Source organism: Chamaea fasciata, unplaced genomic scaffold (assembly GCF_029207755.1).
Source record: "Chamaea fasciata isolate MVZ Bird 193981 ecotype frontalis unplaced genomic scaffold, bChaFas1.0.hap1 SCAF_26, whole genome shotgun sequence".
NCBI classification, from domain to species: domain Eukaryota; kingdom Metazoa; phylum Chordata; class Aves; order Passeriformes; family Sylviidae; genus Chamaea; species Chamaea fasciata.
Window position 1 is genome coordinate 6,712,171 of NW_027094111.1, and position 9,872 is coordinate 6,722,042.

A 9,872-nucleotide genomic window follows, 5' to 3' on the forward strand; every position below is an offset into this window, starting at 1 on the left:
CCTTGTCAGAGTCAATGACTCCTGGCAAAACAAACAGTCTTTACTAATGAAGATGATCTACTTATAATCAGGTCTTGGTAACTGAGTACTAAGAGTCCATAGATTTCCTGTAGGGGGACAAAATTTGAGCAATAAGACAGCATTACTGTGGTGTTGGTTAATACGTCCAGGCTTGTGGTTCTCGGAGTGATTGCAAGTAAGTCGGAGACAGTCCGGTGGGTGTGCAGGGCTGGCTGGAAGCTGAAAGCTACTCCTGGTTACTGTGTCAGCTGCTGTGGGCTGTAGGATTTGTGTCAGTACTTGTTGCAGTCCCGTGCTGTGAGATGCTTTTCTGTAAAAGCTGGTCATTCTGGTGAAACTTAAGGCAGCAATTTGTGAAATAAAGGCAAAGTTTCTGTCCTTAAGGGCTTGCTTTCTTATCCATAACCAATTGGTGTGCGCATCCAAAGGGAATAAGTCCGGATCTCTTTCAGGGCCGGGGTCTAAAGGCTCTCCGTCACTGCTGGAGTCACTGTCCACATAATCAATTAACGTTTGGCGGCTCTGGGGTCGCAGGTGGGATAGCGGCAAGGCTGTGGGTGGCGTCTGTGCTCTGTCTCTGGCTTTCGTCGGGGAGGGGTTGTGGACGGAGGAGGGAGAGTGAGGCCTGGGCCAATTGGGGTTTAACACGGCTGCGGGGACCATCTCCGCGGTTGCCTCACAGGTTACCTCACCTACCCCCTCTTTTTTAATCGTGTTCATGACCGCCCTCCAAGCAGGGAGCAGGCGAAGCTCTGGCTCATGGCCCGGAAGCGTAGCCAGGTCGTAGAGTTTTACACTGACTTTGTCTCAGTAGCAGAGAGTAAAAATAGAAGAAGGGGTGGTATCGGGGAATATGCATGACACTCATCATAGGAGTGACTTAAGGTCTCGCTTAAGGATGGGAGATCTGTGCTTGCTCAGGAGGCGTAGCATGGTTTTATAGGCGTTCTTTTCAGTGGACATTCTTTGTCTCATATTTTTAGTTCTTCTGGCTCACTTGTCACGTCACAGCGTACAGGGATTGTGAGTCTAAACGCGGATTTTTCACTGCCATGATCAGTTCTAGTGGCATCGCCTATTGTCGTCAGATAACCGGTTCTTCTCCAGTCACACGGAGCACCAGTTATCGGCGATTGATGGAGAGATGGGAAGACTGATTTTGGTGATCAGAATTCGATTTTACTCAGGTTTTCTAAAAGCTTATATACTATTTCAGTAAGGTTAATAATTTTTACTACAATAATTAGGTTAAAAGATCATACAAGCAACTTCTGCATTTTACAATATCTTTCACGTAGGGGGTTGATTGAATCTTTCCTCTTCCCATAAGCAGGTTTAATCCTGTCTTCTCATAATCTCAAAGTTCTGTTTGTCCTTGCTATTGCATCCTAGTCATCAGACTAGCTATGCTAAGTAAGTCTGTCTTACTCTCTGTCTTGTGTATTTCCACAAGGTGGGATTCTTTTCTTAGCCCTGTTTTATGGCTGGGAAAGCCAAGGTGCAAATGAGGCAGCATTTCCCAAGGGTCCATTGCATGCTATTGCCCAAGCCAGAAACAGACCCTTCTGCTTCTGACTCCCAGTTCCTGATCTAATTACCAGAAAATTCCTCTCCTCTATGGCACAGACAACTGGCTCCAATAATAAATCTAAGCTGTTGCAAAGATCAAGTCAATTTTTTCACTGCTTAACCCAAAAAATGATTTAATTTTCAAAACAAGGTTTGACTTTTCACCAGAGAAAGGATTTGTATTTTGTTATTCATCTGTTTTTTGAATTTTTTCTCTCTCTCTCTCTCTCTCTCTCTCTTTAAAAGCCAAATATTCAATCACTCTGTTCAATACTGGGTTCGTAGGCCAGGAGCACTGCAACTATTCTTACCCTATAAATCTTCATTATTCTTACTATAAATACACTTCTGTATTTTTCATGTTGTTATTTTTATGACTAAAAATGGCACCTTTAGCAAACCTCAAAATGCTTTCCAGAATGAAGAACTCTGAATCAAATCCTGTAGTCCTGACTTCTGAGAAGAAACACTTTTTGAAAAAAAAATTGTAGCATTCCTTGGTTTAGGTCCAAAGCAACAACATTGACTTACAGCTTTCCAACACTCTTTTAATTATGCCAGTCTGTGGTGGTAAAGATAATATTGTTTTACTTAGGCACAGTCAGATTGTCATAATGGCATCTTGTGTTACCTATTCCTATATGGGAATATGCAAAATCAGGATTAAAACAATATATTTTTAAACTGTGCCCACTCAAGCTATGTCAGACCAAAAGATTTGTGAAGGAGTTTTAATGCTAACAGATACTTCTAGCACATACAGTAGTGACTGCTGGGCTAAAAATGAATACAAATGCACACAAAAATTACATTTGTCCTTTAATAAGAGTAGCAGAATATTATTTCTAGCTTTTCTTTTTATGTCTTTGTTTTCTTAACCTGGAAATTCAGAATCTGCGGAGGTTGAAAGATTCTCAGACAAGTAGAAAGTAACTGAAAATAGTTTTACCACCAAGTTTATGAGTGTAAAGACTGCTCTGTTGAAAGGACTAGCAAATGCTAATTAGATCCTTAAATTCTGTATTTTCATTCCTCATTCAGCACAAATTACTAACTGACTTAGCAGAGAAAGGATGCTTTTGTTGAAGAACTGAATTACACCAGATTCCCATTAAATCCCACCGTGTCCAAGAACCAGTACCTTACTATAAATAGGAGAACTGGGAGATTAAAATGACTGAATCCATCTGGGATAGATCTTTTATCTCTGTTCCCCTCTTGAACTTCATCCCATCAGATGGGGTTGGACACAGTTAATTTTTCAGTACAACAACAGGCAACAAGGGAAGCAGTAACATTACACTAGGTGCTTTCGTGGGTGTTTTTGTCAGGTTTCCTCAGGCCCAGAGCCCTGTGTTGAGCAGGCAGGTGTAACCCTAAAAGCAACACCACTCCATGGAAAACCCAGGAGATTTGGGGCTTCCAAACAATCAAAAGCAGTCAGGGAGATCGAAGTTCTTCCACCTCGGTAAGCTGCAGCACTGGTGGCTGAGGGAAATGGATTTGTAGAGAATTCTTAAAGACTGACAGAAGGCTCACATAGTATGTATCTGTATGCAAACTTCGAGATAGAAAATGCTGACTTAGAAATTCCACAGAATAGGACAGATACTGTTGAGAGAGAAGTGGAACTAGAAACAAGTTTCAAATGACAGCCTTGCAAATAAGACTAGATACTTTGGAGAAATAGAACTATGAAAGGTACACTGTAGTAGGACCCAAAAGGGGCAATTTTAGATGACTGGCTTTAAGTCATTAATGGCATTGTGTGGCAAAAGCTGATTGGTCAAGAAATGCTTATAGTGTATTGTAATTAGGAAATAGTTTGGCTTCTGATTGTGATGGTGTGAATTATAGCATCTATATTGTCTTACCCTTCACATGAGACTGAAGATGGAATGAAAGTTTTTAAAACACCTCTCAGTTGCCCCATCTCTGGCTCAGAAAAGGGTATAATCCTACAGCTGGCCCCATTAACCTCCCTGCCACACAAAATAAGCAAATTATTAATTTCTTCTGGATGCCTTTGATAGGGACACCAGTTCTCTTCCATCAAAGCCAAAGAATACCTGGAAAACCACTTCAGAGGATTTGAAATTATCTCAATATATCTTCAATACAAAGAACACTGAAATATGAGAAAATAGGTTGAAATTTAAACATGAAAAACCCCACATAAAACCTTTGTTGAAAAGACCAAGCCTCTGAAAACATGTTGAGCTTTTAGCCTGAAAAAGAGGGCGTTTCTACCTTCCCTTCAGGTTTTCAGCATTCACTAAAACAAGAGCCACTGTATTCCTGTCCCAGGAATGATGAAAACCTTGCAAGCAGAAATAAAGAAACTACAATTTACTTTTGGAACCCCGAGCCAAGGAGTTCAGACAGCAAGACTTTATCCTCTTTATACTTTGGGAAAAAAGTTTTCAAGATTTCCACCCTGATTCCCCAACCTATGTTTGTTGTAATCAAAGAAGCAATGTAAATGTTTGACTGATTTTTCTGATTTTTTTTTTCAGTGACAAACCGACTCTAAGAAAGCAGCTCTTGGTAAACTGGACTGTTGGAAATCAAGAAAATGTTCAAGTGTCTCTCTGTTCACTGAAATAATCCATTCAGCCGGCCTCTTTGGACCAGAACATTCCCCTACTGGCTCCCAAAATGGGTACTGCTCCATCAAATCCAGAGAATTTCAGGGATTTATTGCATTTACTCTGCCCAGATAATCTTAGATCAGCCTTACAGACTTAATATACCCTACAGTGTACAAAACCCACAGGCATTCCATCCTGGAAGAGGTGTGGATATCATTTTATCTCCCCTCCTGTCCTCATTCCTTAGGGCTGATTGGGGTTTTTAAAATATAAGGGTTAAATCATTAGAAAATTCCCTTGAGATCATCTATGATGGTCTCATTCACAGAAATGGTCAGTTTGGGAATTTATTGTGGTTTATTCTGTGCAGTCAGTTCCAGTGCTATGTTGTAAATATGAAAATTCCCTGAGTCCATGGGAGATTTGCAGATGGCACTGGACATTTCTGCTAGCCAGATCCTTGTGCGCAGCTATACCTCTCCCACCCATTTAATTTCCCTGCTTCCCAATGCCACTAAATCTCATCCCAAGCCCAGAGGTGCAATCTTTCCTCCCTCAAAGACATGATCCAGTCTCCATATGCATTACCTAGCACACGGACACCACATTCAGGGTGTCTACTATGGTAAAGTACCCACAAAAACTTCCATGTGAAGCCTCCTGTCTAGTAATGGAAAACCTGGAAAAACTTTCTTGCAATGTGTTCTTCTGGAAGTTCAGCACCTCCCCCTCCTTTCTACAGCAGAGAACAGACTTAGTCTCTTACCTTTCACCATGGAATACTGTCCTTAGCAAATCTGACCCTTTGTCTTTGATTTCTGGATTTAATAAATCCAGTTCCTCCAGCTTCCTCCATACCACCAGAGTATTAGACCTCTGGTTGTTCTTTTGGGTCTCCTCTGTTCTCCAGTGTGTCCTTCTCTCCCTCAGTGCACCAATGACTCCTAGAGTGGCACAGCTAATCACCCTGTGCTTCACGTGACTTTCCTGCTAATACATGCTAGGACAAAAGGTTTTGGGGTGGTTTTTTGTGTGTGTGTGGTGCTTTTTTTGTTGGTTTTTTTGTTTGTTTTGTTTGGTTGGTTGGTTTTGGGGGTTTTTGTTGCTGTTGTTGCTGTTGTTGTTGTTGTTGTTGTTGTTTTGTTTTGTTTTGTTTTGTTTTTCCCCAAAGCACCAACTGTTAAATTGTGGTCCCCCAAAACCTCCACATCAATCTCTCCTGTGCCACCACTGAGCAAATTCCCATTCCTACAAATCCACTCTGGTTTTCCTTGCTTGTCCAGGAAAATCTGATCTACCTGTTCCAGACTTACAGGAAGAAATGGACCAAAAATATATATTTCAACTGCACAAGCTTCTGGAGAGACAAAAGAGACGAGGGATAGTTCTCTGAAGAGCTTTCTTTGTGCATCTCCACCACCACCTGGGCAAGGATAGATTTGTAACTGCTGCAGAAACTCATCCATGAGTCCCTCAAGTGTAATTTTTCTGATCAGTGACCATTTGTGGGGTTGTGCAAGACCTTTCCAGCCATCTCCACTTGATGCTGTGTTTCTAGCCCAATTTAAAGGCTGCAGGTAGAGCCAAATGTTACACAACCGGGACCAGACCACCACATGCTTTTTCTCTGCCACCCATGCTTAGCTTTGCTATGGCTGCATGACATGATTGCCATAGTCTACACAAGTCCAGATTTTAACTTACAGAGTGCAAAATACATAGTCAGTGAAAAAAAACCTGAACACTCCACACACTGATTGGAGTTTGGTCAAATTGGAATGCAGGGAAAGTGCTTTTAACTGCATTTAACAGAAGGGATTAAGAGAAAAGAGCCCTGGTTTGGCCCCTGAACTCCAGACATCTTTTTGATGTGCTTCAGTTAGAAGCCTAAAGTGAAGAACAGCCCTTCTCCCACACATCCTGCACTGCTACACACATACATGCACGGACACACACACACGGTGCCTACATGAGTGTCAAGGCTGCAGCAGAGACTTGTGCCAGCTCCTGCAGTGAAAACTGATCATCTGGTACTGCCATCTTCAAGCCATGCTGTTTTCATCATGGATGGCCTCATGAATTGACTGTCTCAGCCTCCAGCTCACCCTCTTTCTCTGCCAACCTTGCACTGTGCCTTCCCCTGTGCTGGTTCCATTCAAACAAGGCACTTGCATGACCTTCTGGGTTTTCCTTGCCTTAGAATCAATTTGAAGAGACTGGGGCTTGTTTTCAGCAACATCAGAACTGTTGTACTGGGCCATTAGCTGAACACTTTGGGATGTTCACTGGTGGGACGGAAAAGCTCATTTATGTACTTTATCTTAAAACATCATTATCATAAGATCCCACAGCTGACTCTCTATGGATTACAAACATCCTGACAGATATCCCAAGAGCTACTCACAGTCAAATATCCAGACCCAGGATTAAGTCTCTTCCATGGGATTCTTATGGAGGATGTATACAAACAAGCCTTGCCAGTTAGTAAATTATTCTTGTGAACACCCAGAACACTTTTATTTTACCAACTGACCTTTCCATAAATTGTCTGAGGGTGAATTTTCTGTATTACCAAGGAGGAAAACAAGAAACAGCCCTCTTTTTGATTCTATTCCTGGTGAATTACATCCACAATCTGAGACGGCCCTTGATGAATCCTGGTGAGACACAGCAGTCTATGATTTGATCCCTGTGGAGGATAGATGAGGTGTGCAAAGAATTCCCTGTGAGGAGTGAGTAAGGACATCCCTCAGTGAAGATATGAAGAGGATAAAAACTACAGAGGAATGGGGATTGACTGATGGTGTGGGAATAGGAATGCAAAACCAGCAAGGGGAGCACATGTGCTCCTAGAAGGCAAAGTTGACAGCCCTGGCAATAAATTCCTCTGGCCCCACTTACTCATGGATGTGCTCAGCTATTCCCCACACTGAACTCCACATGTTGTTGCTCACAGTCATTCCACTCAGAAGCCACTGAAGCTGGAAACACATTCCTTTAAAGCAGAAAGAATGGACTGTCCTTGTCCTTTGATCTCGGCTTTGTCAGGGGATCTCACAAAACCCACAGATAAATATGAGCATGGGACTGTCACATAAATGACTGCACTTCTTAAATAAAAGGCAAGAGAGGACATCAAGTCTCTCCCACAGCACCCAGATTATATACAAGAGACTGGGTCTGGATACAAAAGCTAGCAGGCACAAATGTATCAATGAGTTTTTACTACAACATCTTTCAAAAATACTACTGGAAACTAGAAATCAATCAGAAATTATTTTTACTTGCTATGAGATCATGACAGGAACAGTGAATCATCCATAAATAAATAAACAAATAAGAATGTCAAGTCTACAATAATTTGTAAATTCTACATTGAAAAAGACCCCAGATCTCTACATCACTTTACGCTGCATTATCTTCATCATGAAAAAACGGATTTGATCAAATTTTAAGTCACACCATCTCATGCAATAATGGAAAACAAATTTCATGGCGTATTTTCTTCTGGATTACCTCTATTACTTTCAGAATCTCAGAAGCTATTCCAAACTCAAAGTTTTGCTTTATGTTTTGTTTTATTTTATTTATCATTTCAATTATCCCTGGCCAAATTAATCCCTGATCTCAGTTGGTGTCCTAGGGTGACGTTATGATGTTTGTATCCCCAATCGTCTGTTGGGTTTGTGCTGGATAATGCTTTTTTGTGCCTTTGGTGTTGGGTCTGTGAGCATGGGGGAGGGAGAGGCGCGCAGTTTGTTTTCAGAAACTCTCCTCCGCCGGCTGGCCTTGAGAGTCGGATTCAGCAACACACGGCAAGGGAAGGAGAGACCTTCTTTCTTTTTTTCCCCTTCAATTAGTTACTGTGTAGCTGGCAGAGGGGGAGAAGCTTCGTTTTTTCTTTTCCTCCTGGGTTTTTGCTTTTTTTTTTCTTTCTTTCTTTTTTTTCCCCTTTTTTGCCTTCCCTTGGAACTGTTAAAATCTCTCTGGACTGAGGACCCGGGGGAGCGCCGTGGGGACTTACACCTGGAACCCACCAAGATCCATCCTGCGCAGCAACATTTCCCAGCGCCAGAGGGACTGAGACAGAGCAATCACCTCCAGGAAGGACTTCTTTTCTAAATCTGTCATCTCTCCAGAGCAGCACCAAGTTCTTGTCATCGGGTATTGTCCAATTTATTGTGCTGGGGAGTGCTTTGCCTGTTTAATAAACAGGGCTCTTTCCACTTCTCTCTGCGGAGGTTTTTTTTTCCTGAACTGGTTGGGGGAGGGGAGGGCCCCTTAGGAGGTTTCCTCCCAAATTTGCCTTAAACCACTACAGTTGGCTACAGTAATCCCTGGCTACAGTTGCCTAAGACAAAGGACTGACTTGCACCTGCAAGACCAACAAAGGGAAGGTTCTAACACAGTAACATCCAGTACTGAGGGCACAAACCCCATTTAAGTCAGTTTCAAGTTCAAGCTAAAACCAGCAAATTCAAATTAAAATCTCCCAGGCCAGATTCTCAAGATCAAAACCATTAATTTTAAAAGTTGAAGCCAGCCCGGGCCTCCTCCCAGGAGGTACTGAGTGACCCTTAATGCCAATCAAAGTTACCAAGAGTTAAAAGAGCTCTGAAGCCTCCAGGACTGGGGCCTCCAACAGGCTACAGCTCCCAGAGACCAGGTGAAAGTGGGCTCAGGGATCACCCCACCAATGGATTCCAGTAAATACTAGTTGGAATTTACTCAGTTCCTAGATCCAGAAATACCTCCTGCATAAGGGACACATGTTTAGGCTACTAACTGCTGACACTCACACTCAACAAAGGAATGCCCACATCTTCCTTTCATGGCCTCTTTGCCAGTTCAAAAATTTTTAAAGGGGAATAAACACTTAATCACGTAATAACATGTTCCTGGCACTGGTTTTACTCTGTCACAAGGTTAAGTGCATTAACAGCAGTCACTTCAGATATAACACTGAATATAAACTTCTGATCTTCTCCTGGTCCAACACAATCACATCCTTCTGCATTTTTGTTGCCCAACATCCATGTCTATGGACTATCCTAGGAAAAGCAAGTTTTGTATTACTCAGTTGGAAGGAAAAAGCCAGAAAGGGTTATTAAAGACACTAGACTCACTTCATCAAATGACAAAGAACTACTGGGTTTTGTAAGTAATAGCAGAGAATGAGCAACAGCTTTGTGGGTGCTGCAGAGCAGAGCTCCAAGTAGATAAATCGCCAAGTTGGGAAAATAAAACCATTCTGGAAGCTGACATCTTAACGGCAGACACAGCAGGGTCTTTAAAGGGGGTGAATCTGCAAGAGATCAGGTTGCCAGTGACACCAAGGCACAAAAAGTGCAACTTGACAACCCAAGGCCTTCGTTCAGTGGAGTTACCAGCTATGGGTCTTCTTGCCTTTCTGATTTCATGCTAGATTTTACATTTTAGGGAGGAACTTGAAGAAAAATGACCTGAGAGTGCTCTTGGGACTCAGATGTCAGAAAACACATAAACTGTTAATCTCATGTCTTGCACCCCCCAAGATCTGATATTCTAGAGCAGCCAATACTGCCTGTGCTTCAGCACGATGAGAGATGCAGATTCTGCTCAGAATGAAAATGAAGAATTCTCACAGTCTCTTGCAGGAATACAGGAAGGATCAAACGTTCCCTGTAGTGTCCGCAGGGAAAAGCAGAGCAA